Raw genomic sequence first — 22012 nt, 5'->3', positions numbered from 1 at the left:
TCTTTGACCATACTTTGCTTTGTGGCAAAACTAGCTTTCAGAAGGATTGGGATTACTTTCTTCCTCTGCTGTGTTGCCCCACACTGTAATGTCATCAGTGCACTGCAGGGCTGGCCACAATGGAGTGCTTTTGCCACTGATTCCCAGTTAGGCTCACTTTGGACTCCAATACAGCTAGCTTTTAGGATCCCCGTCTTTCCAGAAATACAGATAGGTTCTGCCCCATTATAACTTGATGGCATTAGACTATGAGCTGGTGTCCAGTAGAGCCTTATACTCCTGTGGATATGATGTGGCAGACCACTGAATCCACAGCCCAAAAAACCCAACTGTCCGCTTCCTTCACCTGACTGGATGCAGGGCCCTTCCTAGTCCTGGTTATTGTATTCACCACTCACTTCTCATGAATGCATCCCAAAAGGCTTATTATCAAACTGAAAAATATCATCAGACCAACCTCTGCCTGGGATACTGCCCACTGGAAAGTGGAGCGGCCATTTTCCTAGAAGAACATCTTTTTCAATTGTTCTTCCTTGCAACTCATGTACCCGTGTCTTTAGGATCAAGGTGGATTTTCCATCCCTCTTCCTCATATCCTCTGCATCGTCACACAGGTAAAACCACAGGGTGGCATGTCCCTCTCTCAAACAGAGGAATGCTTACTTCTTACTTCTAATAGCAGAGATACTGGTCTGTACAGGTGGGGAATAGGACATATTGTCTTTGAACTCCTGGAACTCCCAGGACATTTTCTCCATAAGTGAACCTATAGGGAGAATGAGAGATTTTCTTCATATTGTCAAAGTAGGCTAGACAGTTCATTTATCTATGGATCTTCTTCAACTTTCCTGGCCATTGCTACCAGTGTGTTGTCATACTATGACGGTGCCCTCCATACAAATTTCCAAAACAGAGGTCACAGGCACTTGACATCACCTGCATCTTGGGATAACTGATCATCACCCAAGTCAATATTATACACCACACCAGCACAGCTAATTCTCTCTGGAACTGGATGCCTTTCTCCATGGTGTTCCACTCACCTGGGTAACATACCAGATCTTCTTTGAAGATCTTGACTCTCTGTCAAGTCTCCTTCATAAAGTGAAGGCTCATGTCCCTTCTCTAATTGCTTTGTCAATGCCCCTCTCCCTACAAAGGGATCCCAGCTGCCTAGTTTCACTGCCCACTAAGGCTAACCTACTGGCCCCATTATCCAACCATCGGAGCAGAAGGGTGACAATATGCTCACTTGGATGATGGCTGAAGTCTTTTTCCATATCTCATAGCTCATTCATCGTTAGGATAGTTAGGGGCCGGATGGTTATTGCCTATTTTATGAGTTCTACCTCTTCCCATTCTTGTGATGGCCCTGCTTCATCTTTATCTTTTTCCATCTTTGTCTTAACAGGAGTTTGCCCTTACTAAACAAGATGAATTCCAGTCATTTTTTTGTCTTGTGTACAGGGGCAACTGATACTGGCACAGGTTGGTTCTCTGGTTGAACTGCAAGGTTTGTCATCGGGACTGAGGCAGCAGCAGGGCCTGTTGAGGGGGTTGGAGTGACCACAGGGCTAGTGGCATTGTCATCAGATCCAGAGATCTCTTTCCCTTTTGGGCATTGAATACTGCTGAACAGAGCTCAGCAGGCATGGGCCAGGCATGGGAGATTTGTCTCCCCAGGATTGCCTTGGTGACAGCACATCTTTTTCAGATATTTTACTAGTTTTTCAGGATTCTGCAGTTGTTGAGGGGTGAAGTTCCAGAACACCTGGGCTGCCTGCCCATACCATCCTACACTGTCTGCCACTTATAACTATCCAGTCTTGAGGCAGATCTCTGGGTGATACTCTTAAATAGTTGTTTAACCTTAAACAAAACCTGAAACATGTTCAGTAGGCACAGCAAAAGCAACATGCTGGTTTGAACATTTCCACTTGCCTCTCCCCACTGCTTGACTCCTCGAGGAGACAAAGTAAAGAGTGTAATTATTAATAATCTCCAAGATAAGGTTCCCAAAGTAAGAAGTTGACTGCAATATTGAATACAAATACCACATTAGTTTCCTGGCCAGTGATACACGATATGGAAAAATGATAACCTTAATCCCATGTCTGGAGATGGTAAACAGCACAACAGGAATCATATCTAGCAAGTAAGGTACTAAATAATATGGTTTAATGAAAAAAACTCTGAAAGATCTCAGAAAATAAGAAAAATAATATTGTGACCAGCAACTGTTAACCTACTTTCACACTTGTAACAATTTTAACACGCTCCAGTCAGATCTGCTGTTATCTCAACCCTTTGAGCCCCACGCTGGGTGACAAAAGGACTCTTGTGGTTTAACCTGGCAGCAGCTCAGCACCACACTGCCCTTCACTCATTCCCTCCCAAGTGGGATTAGGGAGAGGTTTGGATACAAAATAAATAAAAACTATTTACCATGACAGAAAAGGAAAATAGGAACAAAAAAGCAATGAAAGCTATATATATGTATATGCAACACAATTACGTGGCACCCACTGACTGACACACAGCAACAACACAACTGCTCACCAACCCACCAGCAGCATGAGGCCTCACCACTCGCCAACAGACACCCAGCCAACCCCCGAGCGGTGGCCCACCCCCTGCCAGCTGCCCCCAGCTTTATGGCCTTCCACACGACGTCACATAGTATGGAATAACCCTTGGCCAATCCAGGCCACCTATCCTGGCTCCACCTTGCCCCCTGCCCCGTGCCATCATAGCAGGGCCAAGCAGTAGGCCTGGCCCTAGGCGTGCATCCATCGCTCAGCAACAGCCCAAACACCAGTTTGCTGTTAACAGCTGAAACCTAGACAATAATTCTGACACTATGTTACGAGTAAAATTAATTATATCAGAGTCATACCTTTAACTATGTACCAAAAATAATGACTTTGATTTCCTTCTAGCACAATATTCACAGAACACTAGGATAAGATTGCTGAACACCAAATTAATTAATTATTAATTTGTTAATTATTATTAATTATTGTGGATCTTTTTTTTTTAACACTTAAAAGCCTTGCTCAAAAGCACATACACAAAGAAACAAAAATGAGCCATCTATTCAGGACAGAAACATATTTTAAAAGGATACGTTTCAAAGAAACATGCAATGCATTTATCTTTACACAGGAACGATTAAAAACTGAAAAGATCTTTTCTTAATACTTCATGATACAGAATAGTAAGATAAATTGTGATACTTTACTTTTTTTCAAGCACAGACAATTAATGAAGGGTACTACAAATTAGAAATGTATGACTTTTCACCACATAGACAGTAACTGAGCTAGATTACCACTCTTCCTTGACCACAGTTACAAGTGAAACGGTTTTAAAAAAACTACTACTCAATTTCGAAAGTAGTTTTGTGCTCTTGTGTCAACTGCCCTCGAGTTTAAGGAAGATTTTGAAGAATAAGATGCTTAAAATTAAAAACAAACAGGAAAAATAAAATAGGTCAAGGTTACATGGACGATTTTTCACAGTCCTGCAAACACTATATTGATCCAATTTATAAAACAAACATTACTTAAAGGTTACCCTTACTATTAGTTGGGCTGTTGCTTCATTATTAAGCTTGAGAAAAATGATTGCATAAAACATAACATCTGGTAAAAACAGTTTGTACGAGCTCAGGTTTCTATTTAAGAAGTCCCCTTATCTTTTGCCTTTACTGAAGACTAAAATCAAAGTTTGTAAAATCAAAAATAAGTCTCAGGTGACAACATGCTTTTAATTAACTTCTCCTGGTGCTAGAAGGAGCATAAGACATCAACATTGTGCCAGTGGAATAGTTTGGCCATCTGACACAAATTTTCCTGTACTTGTTAATTGCACAAATTGTGGCTTCCTAGTAATTGATGAGCAAATAAGTATTAAATGTAATCACCCAGGAGCTTACCTGGAAATACGCAATGACTAGAATTCTAGGAATTCTGCCCTTAGCTGCTTTGGTAGGAGAATGAGCTGCTTGAACTGTGGGGAGCCGCTGGCATACTTTTCTACCCACCTGCCAATGTGCCAAGTCTGCTCCCATGAAGACAGATACAACAAGGGCACTGCACACTGGAGAATAAAGGGAGCATTTAGCATGTAGCAGTCGCCATGGTTTAGACCAGCATTTCTGTCTGAGATCCTGCATGAGGCCAAATGGCTGAATGTTGCTCCCCACTGCAGCCTGTGGAACCTGCTTGGCTGTGCCTCACTCTGCAGCCCAAAGGGACCACAGATCCTCAGCTCTGCCACAGCAAAGTCCCAGAGAGGTGGTGAAACAGCCACAGAAGAGGGTTTGGAGGCCTGGACATCAGTACTTGCTCCTTACATCACACTCCCCTTTGCCAATCCAATTTTCCAGGGAAGCAAACAACCTTCAAGCAATAATGTATGCCTTGCTGGAGCACAACTGGCTGGTGGATCACGCCCTTCAGTTTGGGGAGAAAACTGCTGCTCCTGCAGATACCACGTTCCCTCCCCAGGACAGAGCATAATTATAAATTGATTGTCAGTGAGCAAAGCTGACTTGCTGTAAGTCACAGGCATTACAAACTACATCCTCTTAACAAGAGCAATATAAGGTAATGTAGTCATTAAGTATGCCTAGTTCCCTTCTAGCAGCTGAGCCCTAGAAATTTTTTGAGTTGATATTGCTCGAAGCCAATGGAAGTCTTTCTAATTTATCTAAGAGCTACAATATATAAGCAGAAATTAAAGTATACCAAGAAGTCAGCCTTCCCCCCTCGGGTTAAAAATGTAACCACTAAACTTTAGAAAACTGAATTAAGCAGGTCTTATTTTTATTTCAGATTTTCCTTTGTTCACAGGCAATTTTTAAAAACATTTTTTTCATAGAATGGCTTAGGTTGCAGGGGACCTTAAAGATTACCTAGTTTCAACCCCCATGCCATGGACAGGGCTGCCACCCACTAGATCAGGCTGCCCAGGGACCCATCCAACCTGGCCCTGAATGCCTCCAGGGATGGGGCACCCACAAGTTCTCTGGGCAGCTTGTGCCAGCGCCTCACCACCCTCTTCCTAACACCTAACTTAAATCTATCCTCTTTAGTTTAAAGAGGTTCCTCCTTGTTCTTTCACTTGGCCTGGTTAAACCTCATTAGATCCTCATGTGCCCACTTTCCAAGCATGTTCAGGTCCTTCTGTATGACACCCCTCCCTTCTATTTTGTCAACTGCACTACTCAGCTTGGTGTTGTCAGCAAACTTGCTGAGGGTACACTCTATCCCACTGAGTATGTCATTGATAAAGATGTTGAAGAGCACCAGTCCCAAGCCAAACTCCTGGGGGACATGCCACTCGTGACCAGCCTCCACCTGGAGCCATTGACCACAACCCTCTGGCTGTGATCATCCAATCAATTCTTTATCCACCAAATAGCCCATTCTTCAAATCCACAGATCTCCAATTTAGAGATAAGGATGTGGTGTGAGATCATGTCAAAGGTCTTCCACAAGTCCAGACAGACAACATTAGTTGCCCTTCCTTTGTCCACTGATGCTGTTGCTCCATCATAGAAGGCCACCAGGTTGGTCAGGAATGATCTGCCCCTGGTGAAGCTGTGCTGGCTGCCTCGGATCACCTCCACATTTCTCATGTGCCTTTAATATCTCTTCCAGAAGGATCTGCTGCATGATCTTCCCAAGCACAGAGGTGAGGCTCACCGGTCTGTAGTTCTCCGGATCTTCCTTTCTCCCTTTCCTGAATATAGAACTGATGTTTTTCTTTTTCCAGTCACCAGGGACTTTGCCTGACAGTCATAATGTTTCAAATATGACAGAGAGGGGCTTGGGAAAAACATCAGCCAGTCCCTTCAGAACACTGGGATGCATGTCATTTGGCCCCACATATACAAGGTATACATTCAGCCTCAGTTCAGATTCAGCCCTTTTTTTTTTATTAAGGAAAAACCAGTATATGACAGCCTTTGTTCCCAGAAGTCAGATGCTGGTTTCCAGCTCAGCTTGTTGCATTGCCAGGTAGAGGAACAGAAGATAAAGCATATTTACTGCAGGCTTACAAAGAGGAGACGTGTGCAGCTGCACCTTTTAAGACCAGAAATTGTAGGACACACCTGCAAGCAGCATAGCTGACTCTCACAGGACCTCAGAAACCATCTGCCACAGTTCAAGTAGAAGGCTGTAGAGATGATAGGCAGCAAGTGATGAAACCAAAAATACTCTTTCCGTGGCCTCATCTCACCTGCTAGGAAGAGCTGTAACCACAGCCCTCACCCCAGCAGCTCCGCCAGAGCAGCAGCACCAAGAATCTGCACTCTTTCTGCTGCTGCTACTTGCAAATCTGTGTATAAATACCAGCTGATTCATGCACATACCAAAGTAACACAAGAATAATAAAATTATGCTGAACGACTGTATGCTCAGGAGGAAAAGTCAATGTTTGCCAGAAGCAAAACATTATTTTATCAACTTTCCCTTTTGCACAGTGCAGGTGCATGGAAGTATAGTAAGGGCTGTCGATGCTTCTTGCTGTGGAGCAAACAATCTGCTTATTCTGATGTTTCAAAAGGAAAGATATATGCTGTGATGTAACTCCCAAACTGCAAATGCTTAACATTCTGTCACAACCCAATCTCTGTCCTATTTAACAGCAGTTTGAGGTCTTCCCACTCCCCACAGGCTTCAGTATGAACTCCTGAGAAAATGGTAATATTGAAGCTGGCAAGTAGCACTCATTAGCGTGTTTGGAAAAAAAGGGCAAACACTGACTTTTGTTCAGTTAGTGAATGAATTATAAAGGAGCTCAATTTGTGAATGAGAATTTTTAAGTATCTACCAAATAGGAGGAAAAGAAATGCCTGAAAAAACGTATTACCCGCAAACTGCTCACATCAATTCCTAGACAGTCAATATTATGGGTATTCAATTGCTCACAATGTATTTTCTTACCCAAGGCAGGATGACCAAAATGCTTATACATAATAGAAAAGTCACATTTATCTTCACAAGCAATAAATTATGGTGGAATTAGGGTCCACTTTGAAGGCAATTCTAATTAAGTGTTAAGAATTTCTAATTAACAAGTTTCAAATGTCAACAGCATGCATTTCTCACAGATTGTAAGTGAAGTTGCAATTCCTCAAACACATTTGATGAAAAGTGTACTGCATACAAAGAGTTATGCCAATAATTAAAATAACTGCCTAACTTTAAGATTAAAGAACATTTTAAGTAACTATGGGTATAGCTATGAAAATGACAGAAAAAAAGTCAGGAAAAGAGATACTCAATTAGCATATAAAGCTCTACAATAACAGATGTTTGCACTTTTGATTATAGCACCCTTAAAATTCAGAGATACCAAATTTGCTATACGGAGTCAATCCAAGCGGGCATATAAAATGAATTTGAGGTTATTAAAAATAAATAAACTTGTGTCTCTAGGGGAAAAATAGATGCATAACTTGTAACACATCAGTTACACGAAACTTTGTGAAACCCCAGAAAAACTCAGAGAGCACCAAATGCTACACCCAGTGTTTTCCCTGGCAGGATTGAAGGGTAAAGTCTGCTGGGAAGGGGCCTCAGGGGGCCTCCAGTCCAACCTCTGGCCTTAAGCAGGGGCAGCTTGGAGGTCTGACCAGGTTGCTCAGGGTTATGCCCAGTCAGGCCTTAAAACTCAAGGATGGAGATGGAACAAACCCTCTGGGCAGGCTGCACCACTGACTGAAAATGAGGTTTTCCTCCTAGCCTGAACCTTCCTCGTTCTCCCATTACACTTCCCCTGCAGTCACTGCCCTCCAGCTGGGATGCAACCAACTGACTGCAGCCCTCTGAGCTGATACATCCAGCTCCTCTTTGCACATCCCACCGTGCCCCATCCCCGCTGCTGTAACTGTAACTTGGACACAAGAACACTGCTGGAGATGGCTAGAAGCCTTGCAGAAGTTGAGATGAACAGTTCTCACTCCCCTTGCCCACTACTCCAGTCACTTTATATCACAGAAAGCAGGACAGCAGCTCAGGCATGCATCACTCTGGGGTGATTCCATGCTATTTCCAGTCATCTCTTCATTCACAGTGCCCAGAAGTGTGGTCCCAGAGGACTGGCTCCATGACTTTTTCTGTGGACTGAAGGAAGGCCAACTGTCCCATTGCTCTTATTGTTTTTGACATTCCCTTCAAGCCTGAACTCCCGCTGAGCTTTGGCTTTCCTGGTGCTGCGCCTGCATGCCTGCAAGAGACTTGCGCTCATTCTTTGTAGCCTACCCCTGCTTCTCCCTCCTGTGATACTACTGTTTTTGCACTGGAATTCAGCCACTAGAAGTCCACTTGTCTTATGACCTGCAAATGGGTTAAAAAACAATTGGACTATTCTTCTACAGACTTGTTTTTCAAGAGGTATTAAGCACAAAAATAAATATGCAATTTCTGGCTACAAATGTACTTGTGCCCTAGATTTTTTACAGCTCTAAATTATGGGGTTGTACTCCTCATACTCAAGACTGAATTTACATTTTTCCGATAGTACCTGGTACGGGTCCCTATCAAGAAAAGGACCTCAAACCAGGTGAGCCACTGTCTGAAATACATCAACGCTGTTCTGCAGCACTTTGCTCCCAGTGATTCTCTGCAGAGGCAAATGAGACCGTCACCAAAGCTTGGCATGGACTTCACATAATACATTCAAATCCCGCTTCCTTTGTTTCCCTCAGTCATGAACCAGAATGTTGTGAGCTACTGTTATTTTCACAGAAACAAAGTACACCAGGCTACACAATAAAACATACATCTCTACTAGTTGTTCAACACTAGCTTGCAACAGAGGTGCTCTATGTAAATGCATTTGACAGAACTGTGTGCCACTGTTAAATGTGCCCCTGCTGTGTCTTTAAATCCTCATTAGTGTTCTTTAAGTCAGTGCACCTGATTATACATTGCACAGCAGGAAGATCTAACAAAGTATTGTTATTTGAATTATCTTTTTATAACCTAGCATCTCATTCCCATTAAAAATGTATAGTGACCTTACCCACGTCAAGGCTTTCAAGAAATAAATAATGCACTGAGATAATTGGTTGTTTGCCATCATACATAGTCTTTATTGCGTGTCAAGCCCTGAGTCATACTAATATATTTAACATTTCTCATTAGAACATAATAGGAAATTGTGCTTGTATAAATCACACATGCATTCCCAACACAAGGCTCAGTTACGCTGTGTAAAACGATGGAAATGATTTCCTATCCACACCAGCTATGTCTCGCGTAGAGTAAAATGTTTCTATTAGATTTACTTTGTGCCACAAGAACTGGATGGGTTAAGCAGCTCATATTTTTAAGCAATGATTTGTACACAGGCATAGAGTGTTACGTGCGCTGAAATGTGTACTGCATCCTTCTGAAGAGACCTGGACCACCAACATTAATATTGTGACAAACTGCCAACATCGTCATTCTGGATGCTGAAATTCAATAAGCATTATTAAATTATTCTAACCACTAAAATCACAGCCATAGTGGTTTCACCAGCAGTGCTATGAGACACTGAACGAAGCTGGACACAAATCTAAACATTAATTCCCTCAATCAACGCGGATAATTAACAACAATTCTTTCCATGTTGAAAACTCATGCCAAGTCACTAGTTTATACATATGAGTAAAACAGATCTTTCAGGGAAATATGGCTTTTCTTAAAATCACTCCTCACAGGTCTTAAAGAATTAAAAAAGAATTAAAGAAGGCTTAAAGAATGTATGTGAGGTACCCAACTCATGTTTTGCCATGAGAAGAACCAAAGGCGTGTTATTGTTGGGGGCAGCCTGGAGCAAAGCAATCACAGGGTCTCCCTCAATCTTCTGAACTCACTGTGCGCATGTGTGCACATTATGTATGTGGTGGTATACTTCACATCACCTGAAGACACTGATAAATCCTGCATTTCAAGAATTACAGAAAAAAAAGCACAGAAATTGTATCTCCTGTTTGGTACCAGGAACAATAATAAATTATCCACTATTAAGAGCAAATTGTGCAAGTCTGACTACCATCATTTATCCCCGAGTTTAAAATAGTCTCTGCAGTATAACTCAGACTTTTTTTTTTGTTTTAAATAATGACTACACTTTGTGAGCGGCCATTTGTCTGAGAAAAGGTAGAGAGAGAAATTTGTTTTCAATCTGAAAGCCTACTCACTGATTCAGTGGATTATATTTGTTATTCTAAAACAGTAAATTAGGTATTAGCCTGACAACACCGAAACTAGCTAAATAAATAAATCACTTTGCTGGTCCGAGGAGTAGTTCAGAGGAACTACTAAATTAATTCCAAAGATCACTGTTAACACTGCTGTGGCTATATCTAATTATCAAGCCTGGTAATATCCTATTCAGGCAAAGCAAACCTTTTAAAACAGGTTAGCAAATAATCCTTTACACTTCCAGCATCATCAGCTGCCATACACTCTATAAGACAAATGTTTATGCCTGAACTGCAGAACTTTTACTGCAATTTTCCAGCTTGGATAGTAGTTAAGTACTTTGCATGCTGATCATTGTGAAGAGCCCGCACAGAGGTCAATAACTAGTATCTGTGCAGGTCTAAATCTCAGCTGGCTACATGGACCATCCCACTGTGTTCTAAGCCGTGCAAGTCGATTCGGACTGAGAACGCCAAGCTTCACATCTCACTGGTGAGAACTAGGGGGTTCATCACGTTGAGAGTAATTAGTGATCTTGAGCTGCGATCTCAGAAAGAAGGGACACGGGCACTTCTATGCTACACCACCACAATGATGGGTGCATGTTTTACCTTTTTACCCCTTACATTACCCCTTTACATTTTCTAAACTTGCGAAATTTTCAAAATGAAAGCCTTGGGAATTTTACCTAAATGAACATCAGTTTGAACAGCAACCATATCCATACTTAGCAGCACTTAGGTTCCGTAGCAAATGCAGCATTATCTCAACCACATGTGAAAAACACTTGTTTATCTCCATCTTACTAGGTAAGATGTAGGCAAATACCTTTGGGCCTACGTCTGGAATAGAAAAAGGAAACACTTCTCTGAGACTAACATATTATTTTGCACACCAATCCTTCATACAACGTATCTATCAGGAACAACTGTAAAAAGGATAAATCATGCTTTACAACGTATCTGTATCTCAAGGAAGGTACCAAGAACTGCAGCGTGTGGAAGCTCTCGTAAATTATGGGATTCCTTCAGACACCCCAACCCTTTAGCAGCCACTCTCCTCTGTCTTTGGGCTCCTGTACTATGTAGCTGTGCAGAGCACTGGAAAGTCTAGAAGATGAAGTCCACTCCTCCCTTGCTCACCTTGCTCCTATCATACCTGGGATTTTAACATCATTCTGAGGATTACTGCAGACACTTTAAATCACATGCGCCTGGTGTGATTTTTAATTTATTTACTCTAAAGACCCCACCTGGGAGAATTCAGAGTCACAATAGTGGAAGAATGTTTCAAAACACTTTCTAATGAACTCTGTCACTGTAAAACATTCACTGGTCTCTGATCCCATCAGGCCACCATGTGGGTGGATCCCAGCAAATATAAATGAGTGCCCTCCCTTGCAGTAATTATTACTGATAAAAACTTGTGACTAGACAAAAATAACCAGTGTACCAGAAACTCGGAGAGAAAAAGAAACTGTGAAAAATGAAAATCTAACTTCGTACTTGAATTGACAAATAATAGTCGCTATCCAGCATCCAAAGTAAAGTCAACAGAACTCATTTCAGTGTGCACTGTGGAATTAAGAATGGAGTACAGCACACTTAGTAGATGAACTAGGTATTGTCAGTCACTGCTGATATCAACAAAAACAGAAACGAATCCTGCTCACAGAACACTGCATTCAAGAAACTTTTTTTTTTTCCAATGACCTTCCTCCTGACAGGAAGTGGTACAATATTAAGCAAATAAATGTGTGTTTCTATACAACGTGCTATGATGAATTACTTACCCAGACTTTCCAAAAAGTAGCAGCAGTTGATGTCAGATTAATACAAAAGGATTCTCAAAGCTGCGTACAGCTCATAGAAACCAGAAACTAAGGACATCATTCATTGTTTTGGAAACTTGCAATGCCCAGCAGTAAATCGCTTCCTCCTGGCAAATGTGGTAAGTAGCCTTGATACAAGAACTTGCTACAGATCAAAGAGTGATGGCACATACATATTCAGGGCAAAATAATAGGCAAACTCTTGCCTGAAGCCAAATACATGGTTGGGAAGCACACAATAAGAGTTGAGTGCTATTATTACCATCTACATTTAACCAATTTACTTTTTCAGAATTTTCTTCATTCATATTCCATGCTGAAAAGATACCATCAACTAAGGTATGAAAAAAGAAAAACACCCACGAACAAAAAAAAACAACCACAACAACCAAAATGGGTGAACTGGTTTGAGTAAATTAAAGCCTGAAAGCTCATGATGTTAATATTAAAACATCCTCCCAACATAAACCACTTTGAAATTACGAAGGTTCTAAACTTTTTGAGATTACTGTTATTGCCACTATAGAAACAAATAGTAGGTGAACTTGATTTATAAATGCTTTCCATATACTTAAATACGTAGCTGTTGAGATAATTACACAGCCTCTTCTAAGCCTCTTTTATCAAGCCATGAATTATCAGCAGATAGCATATTTTTATTGCGTAAAAGCCACATTTTCACAGAGAGATGCACATTCGCTTGTCATTCCTAAAGAACTTTAAATGCACCAAATAAGACAGTATGTTAAAAGGATCCAGATTATCCAAAAGAAAAGTTTGGCTCCTTGTACACGAATAGCCAGGATTACAAAAACTCTGACTCTCTTTCTGCATATAAAAAAGATTATCCTTGCTTTCTGCAGAGATTATTAAGGCAATTCACTTGTTTTACATTCTGTGATAGAATAAACTCCACTGTCATGCAGCCTGGAGCTCCCGTATCTCATCCATTATGTAAATCTCCACAGAGTAGTTCAGCAAACATCATCTCAGTACCACTGCACTTAATAAGACTACCTACACATCTAAGTTAATTTTCATTTTCCTAAGACTAACAGAAGCTCTTTATTTCTTAATTTGCAAGACAGAGTCTTACCACCATCTCTCTTCAAAGAATAACCACCAAAGCCCAAGCCCACACAGTTTTAAACACAACTCAGACTGAAATCCAAACGCACGTGTTTTGAGGGATGCACCATCTCCCTAAAAAACAGGAGAATAAAAAAAAGGCACAAGCATTGGGATTGCTGTGAACCTCACTGTTTCAAGGACAACATCTTTTTTGTTAGTTTTTTTTCCACTGGATTTTTTTTAATGAGTTTTTTGTCTGTTTTTTTTTGATAATACTGAAACATTCTTATACGACTTAGGAACTGAGGCAGGGAGATAGTGCATCTTAACCTATGTTGGAAAGCTAAGGCTTCCCTTCCCTTCCCCTTTCCCTCCCTTCCCTTCCCTTCTCTTCTCTCTTCTCTTCTCTTCTGTAGAGCTATACCCACACATCCCTCACATCTGACTGCAGAAGTCATAGCTGTAGCAGACTGCTATCAGACTGAAGCAACAACAACAAAATCTAGGTAAATAGTAAAGTTCAAAAGAAGGTAACAACCTCAAAAGCAGAAAACTTGCCCTTTCATGACTCATCACTACACCCATGAACAAGAAAGACTTAATGAATCACCAAGAGTACGTCTGACATGCTGTGTGGGATGTACACAAGCAGGTCAAGACTTAGATTAATACCAGGAGCTTATTTTCTCTTTTAGACACATGTCCTTGGGTATATGAAATACCGTATTCCGTACAATCATTATTCAGGGCTGTGAGCAGTGGATATCAGTATTAAAATAACTGCCTTCTCCTTACGTGCTAGCTATTGAATTCTAACACATTACTCTACGCCTTCCTGTGAGAAGTGACAAACTGCATTGTTTGATGTTATACTCCCTATGACATGCCAAAAATATACATTTATTTCTAGCATTCAGTATTTATTGTCAGATAGGTAGGAAAGGGAAAGCAGTAAAGCACAAGTAGTATTTCCATTTCTGGTTCAATGTTTCTTAATCAGTATGACTGTGCAGACCAAGAACCGTATTTTTTCCCTTCTCATTGAGAAGTAAAGATTAACTCCAAATTGCAGTTAGCTGTACTGCTTCATGGTATTGAAAAAAAAAAATCCCTTAATAGAAGTATTCTTATTTTCCAGGTAAGCACTTAAACTCTGATAACTAATGACTGGAAAGACGTTTATTTGATGGACAATGCCCAACTGAACAGTATTCAGCATCTTGGAAACAAAGAACCTGAGAATATGAATTTAAACATTTTTCCCCCCACTTTGGAAATTTGTGTCATACTTCTGAAAATACATCAAAATGGTCTTGTCAAACTGCTTTGAGATTAAATGCCTTGTGCTTCTCTCTCTGGAGTACTATAAATTTAGTCATTATTAGAATTAGTATAATTGTTCTTTAAGTGCTCTAGGAATAAAAGGTGAAATGAGCTAAGTGGCTGCTCTTTCATTCCCTTGAGGATGCGTTACAGCACAGAAGTCAGCAAGCAAGAGCAGGGATGCTCAGTGATGCTCTGAAAACCCATGGACTGGAGAACAAGTCTCGCAAAGCAGAGCCTCATGTGCTCATGATGTCTGGGCCGGATCATTTTTCAGGCAGAAGATGTCTTTTCTTACAGGGAGAAAACAGGAATCCAGTGGGAAGAACTGCCCTCTGGAGATGCCTACTGCTGCCTGCCAGCTTGTGGATGACAAGAACCTGCAGCAAAATCACTGAGTTAAAAGTAAAAGGATCCAGGCATTTGCGATCTAGCTTCCATCAGGAGCAACAAGGGTGAAAGAACTAAAGCAGCTGGTTTGAAAACAGCATGAAATACAGACAGAAGTACAAAGTGCCACCCCAGCTGGTAGGCCTCTGCGGCATTCACCCAGCCTACATCTCCATCAGCAAGCACCACAGTGCAACTGGAAAGGATCTCCTTGGTGAGATGAGCTTTGCTGAAAACGGCCATAGCCCATGTCTTTTGGGGGACTTAATTTGGTCTAGGCCATGAGACATCAGAGCATGCGAGAAAAGCTTTTAGAGCATCTCCCAGTTTAGCTCCTGTCAAAAGCAAGCCAGCATGCGCAGCCCACAGCCATGCTAGCACTCACCAAATCACACATTCATGGATGCACTTCCTGATCTAAGCTACAACTTATATCCAGCTCACTTTCCAGCTCCCATCTGGACTAGCTTTCCCCAAAACCCGAACCGGCCTATGGTTTGGGGGATTGATCATTCCAGGCATTTTTGGTAACCATGGGGACAAAGCTGTACCAGTCTGGTCCTACCAAGTGCCCCACGTCTGCCTCCTTAAGCCACTGCACCCAGCCTCCTGCCAGAGCCCACCATTCGCAGCAGACACCCTACACTTTCACACAGCAGCCAGAACTAAGGAAACGTTCAAGATTTCTAACCTTGATTTTCATGCTGCTTCCATCATAATACAGTCTTGAAGATGGGTTTCAGAGACTCTGTGAGGTTACACAGCACCTGTCTCAGTTTCTCCAGAGGCAGGGACTCTGTAGTACGTCTCTTCACCCTCTCCCAGTATCATTAACACAGCCAAGCATTTCAAAGTCCCAGAAGCTGGTATTAAAGTTGTCTGCATTATAAAGCGGTCTGTCATTTTACATTCACAAGTCAGTTTTTTCTAACTGTTCTCAGCTCTGGTTAGACTTTTCAAAGTGAAGGGGTTTTTTTTTGGCTTTTACTCCTAAATGAATTTCAAAAGGAAACTGAATAAGAAAAGTAATGGTTACAAAAAGACATTCATCACAGGAAGAACTTAAGCTCAAAAGGTCAAGTAATCATAAAGCAAGCCTTACAATCAACAGCAATAAATAATGTGATAGATGTCAACACATTTGCTAACTAAAATAGTAAGGAGATACCTATTAACTTTCAGAAGTAGTTTACCAGGCACTCTACTACACTGAGTTATGTCAGTAAGTGCTAAATCAGACTCTTAAACGCAGCTTTTGTGTACATCCACAATTTGCTAACAGATTCATTACTGTCGGATAGCATTTTGTGGAGCAGTGATCTAGGCAACAACAGCAAGATCTACCTTTAGTGTACACGGTGATTTAGTAATCTCAGCAACACGTACTGTGAAAATAACTTGCTTATTAGAAGTATTCCATAGTTTGGTTACATTCTGTCAATTCTAGACTAATGACTCTCCTGCAAGCTGCACTGCAACATGGAGCTTCTTCTTCTCCGCATGCCATCTTACACAAATATTACTGCATTGCTTTTTTAATGCAATTCTCCACTTCTCCAGTTTAAAAAAATATCTAATAAATAGGATTTTAATTCAAGAACCATTGCAAAGTTGATGCACCTGAATCATCCCACAGCTGTCCCAAGCAGAACAGAAACCTGTGCAGCCACCAGGATGCAAACCCTGCACACCACTGCTGAGCAGCTGCTAAGCCAAAGACACTTCTCTGATGCTCAGCAAAGCCTCCTGGACAGCTCTGCACTGACAACTTGAAAACACAGCCTTATTTATTATATATAAGAACCTCTTTATTTATTGATTTTACACCAAAGTTTGAGGCTTTTGTAGTAGACAAGGCTTTGACATGGAAGTCCTAATCCCCCTCTGTCCTTCCACAGCCCTTCTGAAGTTTGAGGGTACAGAAAAACCACAGCTACCTTTAAGCACTACTTTGCATTCTTCTGAAATAACACTTCTGCAAACATATTTTTGTTTTGTGATATGAGTTTTAAAGCAACAGTTATGACCTTTCATAGACCTCTGTCCCCAGTCCACATTGGCAGGAATAAAATAAAAGCACAGAAGCCTCAAAATTATAATCCAACTTGGTTTCAAGAAGGTCAGGTCACAAGGCCCTAAGTCTGATGAACTGGTTTTATGTGTGCATATGTGGGTGTGTTTTGGATACCTGCCCCAAGCCAGCTGCTGAAGAGCACTGTAAACACAGCAGAAGAGTGGAGAAATGAACAGAACAGTGCCAAGACCCATAAACAAGAAACCACTTACGTTACAAAAGCAACTGCACAGCAGAAATAGCGGGCTTAAAAAATAAAGTGGCGCAGAACAAATTTTATGCTGTTAGTAAGGAACGCCTAATAGCGATGTTGAGGTTCTCCCTGAAATCATTCATTAATTTTACCATGGCAAACAGAAAAGAAATGAGTTCAAATACAATGCAAGTGTGCAAATCTGAAGAAGCTTGTCGCCGACTTCTTAAATGCCTTTTTCTCCTTGGGCAAACTCGGTTTTGGATCAGGATCAGTTCCAAAGGCATCTTGCTCTGCTCCCATTGCACTGCATTGGTGCTGAGCGCATTCACCAGCAGCCCTGAGGTTGCGGTGGCACTGGACAGGAAAGGGCTGGCCCAGGAGGAAGCACAATGTGCTGCAGATGATCTCTGCAAGGGACAGAGCAAGACAGAGCACCTTTGCTGCATCTCCCTTTCCTGAATATAAGGTTTGGGAAAAAGTGACGTTTTTCTCCCATTTTACCATTTCAGAGTGCTTTATATCTTTACATGATTAAAAGTAAAAGCAGAGCCATTCTATGAATGCGATTGGACCCCAGACAACGAACGAACACTCTGCTATCTGTTTTTGCTGTTAAGTGTCCATTACACTGTAACCACCAACAGATTGCTAAGGGACCGATTTCGACAAATGCTGATGCAAAATGGATGAAATCCAAAGAACTTCCCAGACTTTGTGCCTTACTGAATCTGGCCATTGGTCATTTTTAAGTGGTCATTTGTTATAATGTTTTATCCAAGGTATTTACAATCATAATGAATTGAGGCAAAACATCAAACTGCAGCCTCTTCGCCTTACAGTAATCTAAACTGAAGAGAACATGACAGAAAGGAAGGACTGATGGCCAGTGCAAGATAGCTCTCTTGAGAATAATGCATTTTATCCTGTTGATGCTTCTGTCTGCAGTCATACTCCAATAATCCACTGAATGTTGTAAGATGTGAAAGACCACTTAAGAGCAGTCATTTCCTTTCTCGGAAAAGTGTTTGCAATAGATATGGAGGAGAAAGCAGATAACAAAAAACAAACATATCACCATGCCATTACCAGTACTGTGACAGCAGGATCCACTATGCAAACAACAGCATAAAAATACCCTCAAATATACATTAATTACAAAGTAGTCACCTTTATCACGATCAGACTCTAAAAATCACTGAAAAATATAGACTGAAGTCCAGCAAGTCCAAACTCCATCCAAAAGGGCAGCTTCAAGGACACATCAGACAGCTCAGGGACTTGCCCACTCTGGCACATGAAGCTGTTCCTCACCATGTGCTGGACTTTACATTTTCTTCCGCCGACCCTGACGAGTCTCCTGTCGGCCCATTTATCCAACCTGAACAGCAGCCATACCCTCACCATGTCAGCAACACACCCTGCAGCGCGGCCAGTCCTCACTCTCACACATCCTGCTCTGCATGGTAGTTGAGGAAGGCGATGCTGAGCCAAAACAGCTGAACAAAAGTTTTCTCTTGCTTATTAAGAGATGACACACTGGTTACAATCTCAAGAAAGCGTACTTCTCAGGTTTGTCACACAGAACTCTTCAAGAAAATAAGCAGCCGGCTCCTAACCCCAATGAATTCAATACAATTCTATGTGTTGCATATCATTTTTTGAGCATGACATGAAATAATTTAGAACATCATTAAGTTTGATCAAAGGAGCGGCCCAGAAATAGGCTGTCCATAAAAACACAGTGTGACTGGGAGACTGCACCCAAGACCACCCACTGAAAAGGCAGGTCTGTTACAGTTAATCTAAGCAACTTCTCCACTCTGTCCTTAAGTCTAGCTTTCCGACCTCCTTTCAATCCTACCCATTTCTCTTGGCCTGCAGTCTTAATCTTATGTTGCCCAGGACTTTTGGAGCTCTAGCTCCTCCCTGTCAGTTACCAAATTCCTTATCATCTTCTACACCTGGCTCTCTTCCTTATAAATTCACATTCAACTGCTGGAGACTGAAAAATGTAAATCTTAAATACCATATTCAACAAAGAATTGAACTTCTGGATTCAGTCACTGTTATGGACAACACAGAACCACTTTAAGTTGCATGCATCCAGTAGGTATGCATGCCCTCAAGTTTATTGTGCATATTTCTTACTTTTCTGTGAAGGATTCATCTGACCTTATTCTATGAAAAATAAAAAATTATGTCCATATTTCATCCAAAATCGCATATATGGCTACATGTCCTTATTTACATAAATTTACGTGCATCATGAAATGGTTTGAGGAAGACCATCAAAGATTTTAAAAATATCAATATAGCATTCAGATGATGCAACCCAAGATCTTTATGCTACCAATGATACTCATTGGTATACTCATACCCAACATACTCATTCCATACTACTAGAAAAACTTTGGTTTTCAAAACTTATTTAGCCAAGCAGCATTTTCATAGCTGTACAATAAACTGGAAACCAGGGTGCTGGGTGAAATCCTCCAGTCTCTTTCCCACTGGAGCCAGAAATTTTATCAACTGATCTTAAAAGTGATCACAGAGAACGCCTCTCCACCTCTGTTGCTTAATTTTTCTGGAATCAGTCTTCACAGAAAAGGATTTTTGTCTCAGACCTTGAGTTACTCCACAAAAAATGCATTTGTTTTGAATTTTTCAGCTATATGATTTAACCACGGTACTTTCCTAATCTAAAAGATTAACAGCTGGATTCAGAGTCCTTTTGCAAAGACTGCCAAACTGAAAACGCATAATGAAATAATGCAGCATTCCCTCTCTAATCTGCACATATTTAGCACAGCTTCCCCACGATTACTAAGGGATGTCATCAGAGGAACATGAGAGTAGAACTATGCTATGAAAAGAAAGAGGTCATCCCATTTCTCCTCCCTGCCATCACTCCACATTGAGCCAAATAAATAAAAGAAGAAAAAGGATCAGAGATACGGAACTAGAAGTGCTGCATTTCTCACACAACTACAGGCTTTTCCAAGAGACTTGCGAACAGGCTATATGAAGTCAAGGAGCGTTTTGACTTTGCTGGGGTTATAACAGCCCACCTTGCGGACCTGAAAGATCTTCAATTTTTTCTGCCCTGGTGTCACATCCCAGGCCAAACACATAGCATGGCCCTCTAGTCTGAGCAAATTTCTCCTCCAGCACAAACGTTACTACACCACGGCTGCATTGTCCTATACTGTTTTCAGTATAGGACAGAGTGTAAGTGGGTACTGACAACCTCTCATTGACTTTCTGCCACTAAAGAATCATCATCACCCTCCCTTTTCAGCCTGGATATACAGAATTTCGTCACAGTCATTCTGTAAGCAAAATGCAAGCAAGGTCTCAGCGGTGTCAGTTTTTCACACTACTACCTATACCCCAAGAGCTCTGAGCAGGGAAGTGCTTGATTCTCCATTCTCTGATCCTATCCCAAGCTATCATACATCTGTATAGAGAGCAGCCATGGACATGTCAGCAATTAAAACAAAGACAAATTCCTTAAGACTTCGCATGCTGGCTTTTTAGGCAACAACTGCTGGTTCCTATCTGGGAATGCAGGTCCTGATCCTGGAAAGGAATTGTGCTACAGAGCTACTAACACCACTTGTCATCCCTATTAAGGTTTAAATGTGGCTCCTGGAGGTTTTCAGGAACCTGTGGTATAAAAAGCAGATGTTCTACAGATGTTTCTAAACTAAATGTTGTTTCAGTGGCTGTTATTTCAGGAGACTGGGTTCAAGGACACAGATGCTTCACTCAAGGCTTGTGCTCCTTGTGAAATTTTAGGTAGTTAGTGCATCTTTTACCTACTGCAAACACAAAAAGACTAACCCAGGAATTAAAGCCTTCCATACCTAAGTCAGCTGTCGATAAACTGTAAAACATCTGAGCCACTCAAGTACTGATATAACCAAATTATCATTGTGATAAATAAGAATCTTAGCCTCACTAAAATATTTTGCTCAAACAGAGCTACAGAGATACATTTCTGGTAGCCAACTGCACTTTTGGAGAACCTAAATCGCTGTTTCTTCGATTGTTCCTACCCCTGACCAAGGTTCAGGGGACGAAGAAAACTTTCTGGGAAAGAGATTTTCCACTATAACATATCCCTTCTCAACAAATAGGGTTTCCAGAATGCCTCGCTTAACTGAGCTGCTGCACTGCATCTCACCATTCTGTGCATTGCACCTGCCACTGCAATTCGTTTGATCTGGTGCAAACCCAGGCACGGTCAGCTTTGTTTAAACATCCTGGGCTGGCACTGGTTAACGCAGCAACCCAGTTAAAGTCTATAGTTCACCAACAGGTCAGAATGACAAATGTCAAGTCCTACTGAATTTTATCATCTTATGAAACGTAACAATAAATTCAGTAGTGCACAGAGGCCCACTAATAGTTTTTCCTCTCCATCTACCACAGAAAACACACGTGGTGTGACATATCTCTGCATGGTAATAAAGCAAAGACCCAAGATACCTACTAAAGCATCATACCCTATTTGACTTAAACAGCATTTGTCAATGTGGTACCTGACTGCCACATAACAACGTATTAAGCTTCACATCCATCAGGTGTAACAGAAGAGAACACCTATCCCATTCACCCTTCATCTTCATGCAGAAGAATAACACGCCCCGTTGTGTGTCTGACCATTCAAACACCTGATCTCCATGGCATGGCATTACTCATTTCCTTAAGGTACTACTACATTTTCATTTGAACGTTCAGGTCTGTGGCTTTCGTTTGCCTATTTATTTATTTATTTTAAGTCAGAAACTGTTTCATTAAGCTACCGTTGCATCATGCTAAAGTAGTTCCCTGCAGGAAAGACAATACGGCATGTGAAACTCCGACTGATTGCTTCATCTATTCTGTTTTGTAATATACTATAAATTTTTGATAAT

General features: G+C 41.2%; 1 protein-coding gene across 6 annotated transcripts in view; it reads right to left on the bottom strand.

Moving 5' to 3' along the window:
* The window catches only part of KLF12 (Kruppel like factor 12), a 254581-nt gene that overhangs the window by 161451 nt on the left and 71118 nt on the right, over positions 1–22012 (bottom strand). The gene's annotated exons all lie outside the window — the stretch shown is intronic.

This window comes from Numida meleagris, chromosome 1 (genome assembly GCF_002078875.1).
Source record: "Numida meleagris isolate 19003 breed g44 Domestic line chromosome 1, NumMel1.0, whole genome shotgun sequence".
In the NCBI taxonomy this organism is placed as follows: domain Eukaryota; kingdom Metazoa; phylum Chordata; class Aves; order Galliformes; family Numididae; genus Numida; species Numida meleagris.
The sequence above is the reverse complement of the archived record's forward strand: the minus strand, read 5'-3'. Positions and strand labels throughout refer to the sequence as shown.